The sequence below is a fragment of the Microtus oregoni genome, unplaced genomic scaffold (assembly GCF_018167655.1).
Source record: "Microtus oregoni isolate MIOR12 unplaced genomic scaffold, Mior012 000088F_ref0000325, whole genome shotgun sequence".
NCBI lineage: Eukaryota > Metazoa > Chordata > Mammalia > Rodentia > Cricetidae > Microtus > Microtus oregoni.
The window spans coordinates 2,100,980-2,116,660 of record NW_024544555.1 but is presented as its reverse complement, the minus strand read 5'-3'; positions in this window follow the sequence as shown (position 1 = coordinate 2,116,660).

The window sequence follows — 15,681 nt, the reverse complement described above, 5'->3', positions numbered from 1 at the left end:
TATGTCTAATAATGACTACACTAATTGTGTTAATTCAGTAGGTAGATATTTATTATTGTGATGGAAACAACATCTGACCTCTTAATAAGGTATTAAATACATAAAACCTTACTGCTGGTGATCACTATATACTTTTGGAACCATGACCCAAGAACAAATTTTCTTCTTTGAAAAGAAACCAAACCAAAACAAACCAAATACCACTGAGCATCAAGGATTTAGAAGTAGGCAAAAGGACAAAATCCTGTTTCCTCTGGAGCTGGACGTGGTGTGGACGAGTGACCTAGAAAAGTGGCTTCAGTAAAGGGCTAGTGGAACTGTAGCTGTAGTGAGCCCCACAGATCCCTGGGGTAAGAGTAGAACTCACAGAGGAAACAACCACGCTAGACTTACAGGAAGGAGAGGGGCTTAGTGTGGGGCGGATGGGGGCGGGACAGAAGAGAAGGCGCGTGCCTCTTTGGTGTGCGAATGTGCACTAGTGTGTGAGGTATGTGTGCTTGTGTGTTGGGTGGCGGGAGCGCATCTCAGAAGCTGTGGTAAGAGCTTGGATTACTGTGACACGCTGCTGAAGCTGGGCCTCTGTTCAGTCAATGTCACTTTCACAAGCTAGCCTCTATTCTGCCCCCCTCCCTCCCTCAGACGCTGGCGACAGGGGCCTGAAAACTACACTTCCCAGACTCCTTAGCCTGAGAGCAGACAATTTCTGCCAAATACTGGCAGGAGGCTGTTTGCAGGAGAAAAAAAAGACCCCCCCCCCCCCACCTCCCTTCTTCAAGCCAGGCTCCTGGCAGCTTTTGCCACAAGGCTTTTGTTCTAGCAATCAGGAGTCTTTGTAACCAAATCCCATAATGCTTTCCCTGTTTGAAATGTCTAGAATGGGCATAAATGTTTGAGCCGAGGAGGATCATGAGGCCGTGTATTAGTCGCTTGGCTGCGGTGCTAGGAAGAGACGCGGCAGGGTAGGGGGAGAAGTGGGAGGCAGGCAGGGAATGGTTGCCAGGGTCCTGCTGGTGGCTGGCTCTAGGTAGCTAGAGCGTGTGTGGTGTCAAGTGGTCCCGCTAGGGATGCTAGGGATGCGTCTGAATCATGGGGTATGTTTACTGCCCTTTGTATTTAGAAATCTCATTGTGGACTCTTTGTCTCCTTACACAGATAAGGGCACCAGGATACCCACTTCCTGCTTTGTGAACTTCGCACCCCGCATCAGTCAGGATTGAGCACTCTTTAGGGCAAGACAGACTAGTGCTATCAGGATTCAGAATTCCTGGAGTTGGAAACAAGTGTGAAGATTTCAAAACATCAGCTCTACAATGCTGTGGTCAATGATGCCATGTCCTGTGAAAGTGCAGGACTTTTTTAAAAAAATGAACAAGTGACTTTAAACATAAAATTTTACAGAGTTTGATGGATGGGCCATGCCTCTAAGTCCAGTGGTGGGGAGGTAGGCAAGAGAAGGCTAAGTTTGAGATCAGCCTGGGTTATACAGTGAGACCCTATTTCAAACAAACAAACACAAACAAACAAACAAACAAACCTAAAACAAACTAAAGTATCCAGAAGTAGCACTGAACTGTTTTTACATCGGGTTTCCATTGTGTTCCAGGCATATGCAGTTCCCCTTAGGAAATAAATATGAAAAAAAAGAATTAATGTTTATCACTAATAAAATTATAGCATTGGGCTCTTAGTCAAGGTAATATAAGTGGATTTAACCTTACAGTCTGGGGAGGGACAGCACCATTGCTATCTATTGCCATTCTCTTCGGTACACTCCATCTTCTCTGCCTGGCTGGGTTAGCTGGGCCATCTTGATGGGTGTCTACAGATGGACGTATTCATTTAACAAAGGCTTATCAGCCTTAAGGACCACAAGACCTTATTCCAAGTTCTTCTCTCTTTGCAGCTCCCTCAACCATCTTCATAACAAAGGGCATTTACTTCCCTCTGCGACCCCCACCCCTGTGGTGTTTGAGTGAAAAGGTTCCCTACAGGCTTGGGTGTTTGAGTGCCTGATCCTCAGTTGGTGGCACCGTGTGAGGAGTCTTAGAAGGTTTAACCTTACTGGAGGACGTAGGTCACTGGGGGTGGACTTTGAGGCTTCTCTGCCTTCCCATCTTAGTTCATTCCTATCCTCACGCCGTGTGTGAGTGGGATGGCTCATCCCTCTGGCCTGTTCATCACGCACATCTAGACTTCACACACAGGACCTTCAGTGTCCAGGGGCCTCCTTTCCCTGTTCTGCCCTGTTTGGAAGACACTGGTGGACTGGAATGGCAGGATATCCCATCCTTGTCTCTCTAGCAAAGTCAAGGACAGTACCCACAGGTCCTAGTCTTAAACCTACCTTCCTTCCTTCCTTCCTTTCTTTCTTTCTTTCTTTCTTTCTTTCTTTCTTTCTTTCTTTCTTATTCTTCCTTCCTTTCTCCCTCCCTCCCTCCCTCCCTCCCTCCCTCCCTACCTTCTTTGTTTTTTTTTCAACAAGGCCTCATTACGTGAGGTTGTCTTCCACCTCACTATGTAACCAAGGATGACCTTGAACTTCTGATCGTTCTGTCTCTACCTGTGGATATAGGTATGCCACCACATCCAATTTTATGTACTACTGGTACTCTATTCCAGGTCCTTGCCCTTTCTGGGCAAGCACTCTATGGGATGAGCTACAAACCCAGACTCTGTACTTTAAGAAAAAAAATAATTCAATTTTGCTTCCAGAAAAGATCTCCATTGAATTATAAATTTAAAGAACTTTTTTTTTTGGAAACTCGATTCAGCATTAACTTTGTGCCCCCAAGTTTACCTTCCTGACATAAACTGGCTCCAGACATCAATTAGGTTTGAGTCCTACAGAAGATGATGTTTTCTCATCCTAAGCCTCCCGCAAATATGAATCATTTTGGCAATGTGTTCATTCAAATGGCCGCTGGTCACAGTTTTAAAAAAATTATTGTGATTCACTGGAGCTTACTTGGAGTGAAGATTATGCAAAAAGTAAATCTGAAAGAAATGTTCACAGTTGTTTGTATCACCTGTCCTCACTAGCTGAATTTTCTCATGTTCTAATTAAACATAGTAATTGTTGAGAGTTCATAGTCATGCAATTAGTTGAGAGAGAAATGGAGCTGTGTCACTGTCAAAATTGTGGTATCCAAGCTCTGCCTGTATCAGAGGACGTGCAAAGCCCCGAGGAAAGGTCTGGGGACAGGGCAGCAGAGCACCCTCACTGAGCTGGGGGAGGGAAGGACAGAGGAGCAACCGGTCCTGATAACACTAGGTCAAAGTTCACCTGCTTCCCAGGGCTTCCTTTCTGCACAGTTAGCATCGCTGTCAGTCAGCTCCCACGCAATTCTCCCCACCAGTGGCTATTTCTCAGGAGACTGGAACCATTTAATTTATACGAAAATATAGACGGCTGGTAACCAACCACCGCTGTTTTTATAAATTCAAAGTGTGCTTTTTGAGGATGTCTGTGTGTCAGGTAACGTGAAAGACGCGAGCATGCACAAGGGAGAAAGGGAGATGCTTTCCTCCAGGGGTAATTTTACTCCCACAGGAAACCAGAGGTTTAAATAGATACTCCCAAAACAGAGTGGCAGGTGTCAGAAGAGGAAAAGAAGAAAGCAGTTAAGCCGTTCAGCTAGAGTTCCTTTCTGGAAGGCACGGTGCCTCAGCCGCCACTGTCTCCTCCGTATCTCCCCATTCTGCCTCACACAGGCATTCAGTGAAGGGTTGGCCATTTGTTGTTTGGTGAGACACATCTGATTTCACCGCTTGGCCTTTAGTGTGTTGTGTGTTATCTTATGTGCCAATACCTTATGAAGGCTTCACAGGGGAATAGCTTTAAAAGTGACTCTGAGCCAATCATGGTGACACATGCCCTAATGTCTACATTCAAGTGGTTCTTCAGAGTCCAGCCTAGGGTTTGCATAGTGAAACCACACAAAAACAAAACAAAACAAAAAACCCAATACACACACAGCGTGGCCCATCTCCTAAATTTGTGCCCTCCTGTAATCACCTCCCCTCAAGTGTTGGTGGCCCAGAAACTCTTCTTACAAGAGGAGCAGGGTCAAAATGTGACATCACCTCAGAGATTTGGTTACAGAGGGCTGTAACTCTTTCCCTGGCTCACCCAAGCCATATGTGGCATTTTGATAGGTCCATGTAGCAAGGAGTACTACATGGTCTCTAGCCACTAAGGCCTCAGCAACCTACCAGTGAAGGCAAAGGGAAGCTTGAGAGGGCAAACTAACGTGACTGCAGCCCTGGGGCCAAAAGCACTCAGCTGATCCAGGTTCATAGCTCTCTGCCTGAAGGTAATACACAGTTCACCATGGCAGATAAAGGGCTGGGGCTTTATCCCAGTTACTAGAGTGTTTGCCTGGTGTGCACAAAGTCCTTGTGCTATCCTAAGCACTGCAACAGAAAAAATGGCTGTGACCGTGCATACCTCGAATCCCAGCACTAGTGAGGGCGGTAGAGGCAAGGGGATCAGAAGTTAAACGTTATCCTTGGCTAAGGAGTAAATTGGAGGCCAGCCTGAGCCACGGGAGCCTTATATAAACAAACACACAAGCTAAAATAAACACACAAGCCTTGGTTGACTCATTCTTAGGAATAGGTAACTAAGGCAGGGTAAGACCACCTTCTATCTAGCTATCCAGCTCCTTGCTGTGGCCTTTTAGGTCCCCAGTTTTTTTTCTTTTTTTGTTTTTTGTTTTGCAGGCTAAGGGGTACCCGTGACCATTTCTGTGATTAATGCTCAATTTATTAAGCTCATGAACCTAAATCCTCATACCAAGTTTTTGTGGAGCATTTAAGAACTGATTAAAATTTTATAAGTAAACTTTAAAATTTTAAAGTAGCCACAATAGTCTATTTAGGATGGCTAATCCCTTCAAACACTCTAATAACCCAGTTCATGAACACATAAAGATGGCAGAAGCTGGTGCTAAAGCTGGACCCTGCTACTGGGCAGCATCAACACATGGATGAGGTAGCTTTTTTTTTCTTCTTTTAATTTGTGTGCCTGCTTCTCTATGCTCATTTGGACAATCTCTTGGGATTTCAGTCTAATTATTTCTCTTGCTTTCTGGGGTCACAACATTCTTAGCAGACTCATAGAAAAGATGATCTTATCAGCACCCTGAGACTGTGACGTGGCACATGAACGGATTAATCCTTGCACAGGCTTACTTGTTTCTCCTGAGGTGGTTTTAATCCAAATCACCTTTTCCATCATGGCTTTTCTATAGTTCATTGACATCTGTCATGTCACAAGGACTGATTTAGCCCATATCTTGTGCCTAAGGCTTAATTTTGCAGCCTACTGTCTACTCTTGAATTTAAAAAATATTATCTCTTTACAGCTGTTATATAACTGATTGTGTTGTCAGAATCAAATATTGATTTGTTCTCTCAGCATTAGAGACTGACGTATTTCTTATTATCACAGAGACTTAATCTCTTGAGTTGAGGGACCGAGTCTTCGGTTGTGAGCTTTGCAGCTGATAGTTTATTTGAGAAACCAAAATAACCAACCTTAGAGCATTTTCCTCTTTTGTTCATGTAAAGGTTCATTGAGACTGAATAGCTCTGCCTGATTTTGGTTTACAGTTTCCATATTCTTTCTCCTTAAGCAGTGAAACACAGATGACTATGTCTCATATATACAAAATTAGCAGAAGAAACACCAATACCTTCTTAATATTAACATTAGCAAGGACTGTGTTCTCCATTTCCTACTACAATGACCTTTGGGGCAGATGTCTTTTTATGTTTTCTATGTTGAGGTATTTTGAATCCCTACTCTTGTACAAGACTTACTTTATTCCTGGAAGGTATGATGATGGATGGCAATGATAGCAATTCTGATGCTCAAATTGTAACATCACATTAAAAGCCTCTTCCTTCTCTTCTCAAAATAAAAAAAGTAGACAAGACTAAACCATAATGCCATAGCACAGCTGGGTGACAAAGGTTTAGGAAAACAAAAGACTGTGACCGTGTGCCCTGCAGGAAAGGAAACAGTGTGACTGGAATCCAGCAAGGCTCCCAGGAAGGACTTAATAGGTTGGGCAGCACTGTTTGATTTTTGTTGACCTGAAAATAAGTTTAATTTTTATTATCTGTGCCTTCTTTCTATCTACAATACATTTTATTTATTTATTGTTAAATAGAGTTATATAAAACTGTTTCTGTTTTCTCCACACTCTTCCCACCAGTCCCTTGGTTGCCTAGACAGTCCCCCTTCTACTTCCGTGTCATCAATACCTAAGTCTACAATTTTTATTTCAAACAACAGTGCTGTACAGTCAGAGGAGGCCCCCTTACCCTTTACACACCGATGGTGACGTCCTTGGAAACATTTTTATCTTTTCATAACAAAACGTTGGTGGAAAGATGTGCTAAATTTTTCCCTCCGGTTCTGGGTCATGGACTTGGGTATCCTCTGAGGGACTGCGCCACTCTTCAGGAGAATACCGCATGAAAGGCCTGGTGCTAGACTCTGACAATGTACTGCAATGCTGAAGTAGGTGCGATGATGCTGCCGCTCTCCTGGGTCATTCAAAGCTGAGAACTTTGAAGGTCTTGATTTCCCACTTACTTTGTGTTATGTAACATTCCATCAACTCCTAAACCTTTCTTCTAAACTGACAATCTTTAGTTTTATTCTTTTTTTTTTTTTGGTATGACTGAACAGCTAAATGGAGCCAAGGTATTTCTTCTACCACACTGTCCTCTTTGGTTTGATGATCTTCTAACTTTTGTCACTTAGATAATTTATATTTTTGCCATTCTTTTTAAACTAAGAATTCTGTAGTACTTATTTTATTGCTTTACTATTACTGATTTCATTACTATTACTATTTTATTTCATTAATCTTAGGTGTCCCAGGCTAGCCTGGAACTCTTGAGTGCTCTCCCTCAGTGAATGTTAAGAGAACGGGTACTGGCTATCATATCTGGCTGAGATTTTATATGTATTAATCATGAGTTATTTGGCTATTGAGAATTTCATTTTAAGTGGATTTTCTTAAATACATCTCTCTGAATAAGAGAATTTCTCCTCAGCTTTTCAAGTGTAAACTGGGAAATAACACTGTCAGATTGCGGTGGCTGACGAACTTAATATATACAAGGTACTCTAAGTAGCTGCACAAAGAGTGACCGGCACATGCATTCAGTACCTCACACATGTTAGCTATCATCAAGAAACAATTGTAGTATGTTTTGTTGAAGAGCAGCTCCATTGCCAGAGGACTTGTTTATAAGTTGTCTTATCTGCACTGCACGACAATTTAGCATTTGGTGTTCCTTTGATATTCTTGATACAGCTACTAAAAATAGCTGCATCTTTGAGAAATTCAAAGAGGGCCAGGTAATGGTGCACATCTTTAATCCCAGCCCTTGGAAAGCATATGCAGGCGAGTTAGAGGCCAGCCTGGTGTACAGTCTGCAGAGAGAGTTCCAAAACATGCTCCAAGGCCTGAGAAACCCTGTCTTGAGAAACCAGAGAGAGTGTGGGAGAAGGAGAGAGAGAGAGAGAGAGAGAGAGAGAGAGAGATCCAACTAGTTTCAAATATTTTATTCATACTTTGAAGGTAGAAAAACTATTTCTTTTTTTTTATTGAAAAAATTTCTGCCTCATCCCCTCCTCCCATTTCCCTGCCCCTCCTCCCACTCCTCTCCCCCTCCCCCCACTTCTCTCCCCCTCCCTTTCCAGTCCAAAGAGCAGTCAGGGTTCCCTGCCCTGAAGGAAGTCCAAGATCCTCCCCCCTCTATCCAGGTCTAGGAAGGTGAGCATCCAAACAGGCTAGGCTCCCACAAACCCAGTGCCATTGTCCTTGGCTTCTCATCAGCCCTCATTGTCTGCCATGTTCAGAGAGTCCGGTTTTATCCCATGCTTTTTCAGTCCCAGTCACGCTGGCTTTGGTGAGCTCCCAATAGATCAGCCCCACTGTCTCAGTGGGTGGGTGCATCAATCTCGGTCCTGACTTCCTTGCTCATGTTCTCCCTTCTTCTGCTCCCCATTTGGGCCTTGGGAGCTCAGTCCAATGCTCCAGTGTGGGTCTCTGTCTCTATCCCCATCCATCGCCAGATGAAGGTTCTGTGGTGATATGCAAGATAGTCATCAGTATGGCTATAGGATAGGGCCATTTCAGGTTCCCTATCCTCAGCTGCCCAAGGAACTAACTGGGGACATCTCCCTGGACACCTGGGAGCCCCTCTAGAGTCAGGAGAAAAACTATTTCTCCAGGAGAGCTAAGCCTAAACTGTAAGCCTTTTTCTAGTTGGAACTAATTTTTTAAAATTTATTTTTGAGTGTACATGTGTGTCCATGTACATATGTGTATGTGTGTAGGTGTCAGTGAAGACAGGAAGATAGCATCCGATCACAATCACCTGGAGCTGGAATTGCAGGCATATGAACCCTCTGACATGTATGCTGGGAACTGAATTTGGGTCTTCTGCAAGATCAATGCATGCATTCAACCACTGAGCCATCTCTCCAGCCCCATGATTTATTTATTTTGTTTTAACCTACAAGTCACAGTCTAAGGTACATAGTGGTTTAACTAAAAAGTGGGCTTGTTAGCACACTGTTAGGAAAATTGTTTCATCTTTCAGATAGTTGGTATAGGGCAGGTGTGACTGCAAGCCACAAGCACTACTGACAGACAGTGGATCTTTAGGAGCAGGAGTCTATTAGAATAAAGTCAGAGCATGTGTGATAAATCTCTAAGGGGACATTAGGGTTCCACTCTCCTTCTCTGTGTCCTGGACACCACGAGGCGAGCAGTTTCTTCAGCATGATGTACTGTCATGTCCGTGTGCCCAGAGGCTATGGAGTCAATTGACTGTGCACAGAAACCTCTGAAACTAAAGGCCCAAATAAAATTTCTCTCTTTTTGAGTTGCTGATGGTCTTGACAGTGTATTCATCCCAGTGGTGTAAAGCAAACTCATAAGGGACCAAACCGAGACTGCCTGCTGATAGGATGTTTGCTAACCTTAGTTGGGATCACTTCCTTGTTTGTCTCCAGAGCAGGCAGAGCTAATGTCCAGAAGCCCTACAAGCCCTTTTTGATGCCTTACTGGTCTGTACTGGGCCCTGTGCCCACTGCCTTCTTCTTCTGGCAGTGGAGGTAATCCTCAGATTCATCAGGACCAGTTGAAAGCTTTCTGTCTCAAAAAATGGTGCTTATTAGGGTTGAGACAAGAGTTTGCAGGGGAGCAGGATTCTATTTGAAGATGGAAAGGCGGAACAAATTCTGATAGACAACAATTCAATCTACCCATTGAAGGAAGAGCTGCACTTGCCTTTCGTTTACACCGCAATCTATTCTTTGCCTGGTGTGCAGACAATACTTAACAAAGAGGTGGAGAGAGCATGCTGTCAGGGTGGACCAAGAGATATTCATTTGTGTACACTTGTCTCTGAGTTCAGTCTCTCAATCTCAGAAGCACTTGACCCGGGAACTAGCACCACTGCCTTTTTCTTGTTTGGTTTCCACCTCTTGGCAACTCCATCCACTTCCAGGGCTTCTGGATGAGGCATAGACTGACCCTCTCCTCTGGAGACCCCTTGATGAATTGTCAGCCACCACATCTGTTATTCATCTCGAGATCATGGGGTACCTTTGGCTGTTTGGCATTATCTGTTACCTTAGATGAGCTACTCTTTTGAGATTTATGCCCAGAAAAGTTGCCATTTAGTCATCTTCTTTATTATAGCTCTGAGATTAGGGAAGCAGCTGCTGATGGGTTGATTGGTACCTTGAGGGACAGGATGTGCTCTCCATCCTATGACAGTTGTTTACTCCATCTTCTGAAGAGATTCTGACATTATTGTTACTTCATGTAGAAAATACAGGTTGACTTGACATCCTGGTTTCTGCAGGCAGCTCAGTCATAGCAAAGGACACAGAGAAGTCTATCACCTCTGGGCATATGGAAGAAAAACACTGGGGTGCATGTGACAGACAAGTCTGCTGGAGCTCACCCTTTAACTCTCACAGTTTGCATGTTTGGTGTCACCTGTGCCTAGGAAAGGGGTAAGGACTTCTGACAGAATTAGGGTACCAAGGAATCATTTTAGTCTGCATGGGAATAACACCAACCAGAAACGATCTTTTGAGGACTAGGGACGTAGCTCAGTGGTAAAGACCTGTAGGAGGCCCTGGGTTTGGCCCTCATTATATCTCTCCTGTTTCCTACAACAATCCCAAAGGAGAAAAAGTTAAAAAAACAAACAAACAAACAAAAATACCTTGGTGTTACACATCTGTAATCTCAGTATTTGAAAAGCTGAACAGGAAGATCTTGAGTTTGTGGCCAGTCTAGGTTAAGACAGTGAGATGCCGCCTCAAAAACAAGCAAACAAGTATGCCCCTTTGATTTAAGTCACCCTGCTCCTTGAACTGACCCAGAAGCAGCATTTCCGTCCACTGCCCCTTTTAGAAAGGATCTCTATATAGCCTGGGCTTGCCTAAAACTATGTATCCCATCAATTCAGCCTCCCAAGGGCTGGACTTACAGACATGTACCTCTATGGCCCTCTGGAGAAGTCATTTTATTATCGCCTTTTCTTTGCTTTTATTGTGGCAGGGCTTGGTTTCATAGTTTCAGCTGGCTTGGGATTTGCTATACAGCCGAGGCTGGCCTTGAACTTGAGATCTAGCCTCAGCCTTCCTAATGATGGGATTATAGGTGTGTGTCATTACACCTGGTGAGAAGCATTTGCTTGAGGTTAATCTTGAAGTGACCATTTTAGGATAATAATAATAACAACAACAACAATGTGGGAAGGTATATAGTCATGACAATCTTTTGTTTGAAAGGAATCATATTTACCTCTTGAGTTCTATTTTCCCATTTTTTTTTTTTTTTTGCACAGCGTGTCCTTTCTTTGGAAACATCAGTGTCTTTAATCTGGACTTTTGTGGTTTAGCCTTCAAAGCATCTCAGTTTTCATCTGCCTCAGGTCCTCTGCACATGTAAGATTCCATATTGCCTTTGCAGACCAGAATTTGGGGCAGTTAATTAGATCCTGATTGCTCTGGAAGCGTGACTCTCTGCACACACGTGAGTCTTTTCATCCCAGTCCATGAATGACCACACTAGTGACAAGGCACCATTCTGCCTTCGCCTGCCATGGCCCGTCCCTCACCTCCTCAGGGCCTCACTAGACTTGTCTTTTGCTGCAGGAGACTCGTTTATCTAGTTGTCCTATCGATAGAGCTTCCTGAAGAAATGGCCTCAACTCTGGGACCACACTGACCCTCTGACTCATCCTGTATTCTTTGCCTTCTCAAGGTGTCGCTTCCAAAGCACTTCCTCCAGAAATCTGTTGCCAGGGAAACCAATCTAAAGATAAACACATATCTCCTCCTGTGGCAGATGAACTGTACACATGAAAGCTTTGGGACAGCACCAGGGCCTGAGAACAGACATCAGTGGCTAGCTGTGTTATTCCCGGGTGACAGGTACTTCATCAGCTGATGTTATCATTCCAATCAATCTCATCAAGAAGTCCTTTGAGAAAATAAAAGTGATTAGCTAAAGCTACTGTTTTAAAATCGCTCAATTTACTCTTCCTTTGCGCTGGGGCTCCTTGTGGTTGGTCACTGAGTCTCTTCTATCCTCTCCTCTTCTTCCGCCCATTCCACACTTTAGGGCCTTTTCTGTGTGACCTATCCCACCTCCCTTAAAAAATAACTTGGGACCTGGGGTTACAGCTCAATGGTAGCATACATGTTGTCTTAAGTTTTAATATCCAGCACTGCAAAAATATGTATGCACAGGAAGAGAAAGGACTTTAAAAATATTTATTATTATTATTATTATTATTATTATTATTATTATTATTATTATTGTGTGTATGGATGGTGTGTGTGTGTGTGTGTGTGTGTGTGTGCATGACTTGTGTGTAAACATGAGGGTGTCACGTGTACATATGGAGGTCAGAGGACAGCTTTGTAGAGTCACTTGTCTCCTTCCACACTGAGGTGGGTTCTGGGGATGGTCCTCCTGTCACACATTTATGTGGGCAAGTGCTTTTAATTGCTGAGTCATTTTGCCAGCCCCCACTCGCATTAAAGGGCTATGCTATGGGGGACTCATGAGTAAGTCATGGGCTTAGCTCCTAGATCAATCCCCAGCATCAAGAACAAAAATCACATGAAACTTAGTATATTGTTTCTACGTCTCACTACATTTAGTTGCCTTTTTTTTCCTATTGCTTCTTTTGTTTTAAATTCATGACCCAATCCTGGGCTTCCTAGCTGCTGGGCAAGCATCATTTCATTTGAAGTTCTCTCTCTCTCTCTCTCTCTCTCGGTCTCTCTCTGTCTCTCTCTGTCTCTCTGTCTCTCTCTGTTTCTCTCTCTCTCTCTCTCTCTCTCTCTCTCTCTCTCTCTCTCTGTGTGTGTGTGTGTGTGTGTGTCAGGTGTAAGTTCTCACCTTCCCCTTCCAGGGTCTCTCTGCTGTTTGCCACTGTGTTTTATACACTGGGATAGCTGGTCCTAAGCTTCCAGGGGCTCTCCTGTCTCTGCCTCCCATCTTGTCACAGGAATGCTGGGATTATGGAGGAGTGATGCTGTGCCTGGCTTTGCATGTATTCTGGGCATTCGAACTGAGGTCCGCAGGCTTGCACAGCTAGGACTTGACACACTGATTCATCTCCCTAGCTCTGCCTTTGGATTTTAGTCGTTATTATTTTCTGTTGTATGACCACAGAGGTCCTTCAGTAATTTCTGGCCTTTAGTCTGGTATGAGACCAGTCTTTTATAACCCATCTTCTCAGACAAGAAGTTTCTTAAATAGAGGCTTTTAAAAATAGCACTCATGGTGTGAGATGGTTGGCCATTTAAGGACGCAATCTTACCAAACAAAATGAATAAATTTTTCAACAATCAAGGTGAAATCAAAGTAAGTATGAATGGCAGCTTGACTTTGCAAGGTCTCAGGAGTTGGGTTGATTTGGGGACAGAAAACAGACTGGACAACAAAGTGTCCGTTTTCTTTCTTTTAACACATAAACTCATTATTCTATCCTCCCACATCCTATTAGGAAGAAGTAGTCTTAGTTCTCCAATTAAAATTAAGTACTAAGGTGGCTCCCTTAACTAAGAATTGTGCTTCCGTGCTCCCCTATCCAACCTTCCTTTATCCCAATCCTCCTTTTTCCCCAAGTTCCCCCCCATTCTCCCCTTCTCCCTTTTCTCTCCCCATCTCCCCTTACCCCCATCCCACCCCACCCCCAAGATCTCAATTTTCTCCCCGGCAATTTTGTCTACTTCCCATAGCCAAGAGGACAACTATATGCTTTTCCTTTGGTTCACCTTCTTACTTAGCTTCTTTGGGATCACCAATTGTAGACTCCGTGACCCTTGTTTATGGCTAGAAACCAATTATGAGTGAGTACATCCCATATTCATCTTTTTGGGTCTGGGTTACCTCACTCAGAATAGTGTTTTCTATTTCCATCCATTTGCATGCAAAATTTGAGAAGTCATTGTTTTTTACCGCAGCATAGTACTCTAATGTGTAGATATTCCACACTTTCTTAGGGTTGGCAAGAGACTTGAACCTAGAGTGGCTCCCAGATGCCCAAGCCGAGGTCCCCAGTTAGTTCCTTGGGCAGCTGAGGATAGGGAACCTGAAATGACCCTATCCTATAGCAATACTGACGAATATCTTGCATATCATCATAGAACCTTCATCTGGTGATGGATGGAGACAGAGACAGAGACCCACACTGGAGCACTGGACTGAGCTCCCAAGGTCCCAATGAGGAGCAGAAGGAGGGAGAACATGAGCAAAGAAGTCAGGACCACGAGGGGAGCACCCACCCACTGAGACAGTAGAGCTGATCGATTGGGAGCTCACCAAGGCCAGCTGGACTGTGACTGAAAAAGCATGGGATAAAACTGGACTCTCTGAGCATGGCAAACAATGAGGGCTGATGAGAACCCAAGGACAATGGCACGGGGTTTTGAACCTACGTAATGTGCTGGCTTTGTGGGAGCCTAGCCAGTTTGGATGTTCACCTTCCTAGAAATGGACGGAGGGGGGAGGACCTAGGACTTACCACAGGGCAGGGAACTCTGACTGCTCTTTGGGCTGGAGAGGGAGGGGGAGAGGAGTGGGGGGAGGGGTAGAAGGGTGGGAGGAGGGGGAGAAGGGTGGGAGGAGGGAGAGGGAAATGGGAGGCTGGGAGGAGGAGGAAATTTGTTTTTTTTCCTTTTCTCAATAAAAAAAAGTTAAAAAAAATAAAATTAGAGAAAAACAAAAAAAAAAAAACAAAAAAAAATAAAATTAAGTACTAAAAGAGAGAGATTTTTTTTTTTTTTGGAGACAGGGTTTCTCTGTGTAACAGCCTTAGCTGTCCTGGAACTTGTTCTTGTAGACCAGACTGGCCTTGAACTCACAGAGACCTGCCTGTCTCTACTTCTTGAGTGCTGGGATTAAAGGTGTGTACCACCACCGCTCAGTTAAAGGAAAGGTTTAATGGAAGAATCTTGCTGAAACTCATAGAATCTAAGGAGAGACTACACAAAAGGAAAAAGGGACCAGAGATGGAGTTCAGTGCCACCAGGAGCTCTTTTGTCTTCCATCTCTGCTAGTCCACGCCTGGCATTATGGGTTAAAGTGTGTTCTCTAAAAATGGGTTGACATTCCAACTTCAGGACGTCTGAATTTGATCTCATCAGGAAGGAAGGTCTCAGCAGATGAGTTAGTCTACCAGGATTCATCACAGTGTATAGCGGGGGGAGGATTAAACAACAGAAATGTGTTTCCTTGCTCTGGAGACTCTGAGTCTGAGATGGAGCTGTCGGCAGATTGGCTTCTCGGTGGCTCGGAGATGACCCTTCTCCCTCTGTTCTCACCTGTCTCTCCTTCTTCTAATGCCACAGTCATATTAGATTAGGACTCAATTTGAAAACATTATTTTAATTTAATCATCTTTCCAAAACCCCTATCTCAAAGTATAGTTAAATCACTAGGATTATAACTCAGTGGTAGAGTACATAGTCTATTTGAGATCCTGGATTCCAGCCCTGGTACCCTAAATAAATGAACAGGTAGATAAATGCAGTTATAGAAGGACTTCAGTACAGGCATTTTGTGGTAATACAGTGCAGTCTGTAACAATTGAAATCACCAAATCATTAGGGTAGCTCTCCTCCCCAAGAAGATTTTGTGGTCCTAAGGATTGAACCCAGAGCCTTCTGAATGCTATATACCAGACTCGGGTTAGTTTTAATTTAACCTAAGTGACATCCTTATGAAAATGTAGACACAAAAGATGGTGAATAGAGGGAAGACATGTGAAGCCATAAGGAGAATGCCATCTATTGGTAATGACTGTGTGACACTTTTGGGAGCTGGGGGAGGCATGAGGCAGTCCATTGTGTTGATGCTGCTTTTAATTCTAACTCCTGGATGCCTTAGGTACACGATAACACACTTCTGCTGTTCAAGCCAGTCAGTGTATGGTACTTCCTTATAGTACCCCCAGAACAGTGATACAGATATTGGTTTCTACCATACACATGCGATCCTTTCCAAGGTGATGCCAGGATGACCTTTCCCTTCTCTTTTCTCTAACTTCTCACCCCTCATCCATCAGGCTATCTCTGCCTTCAAAGTAGACCTAGAATAGTAACACTGCCCATGT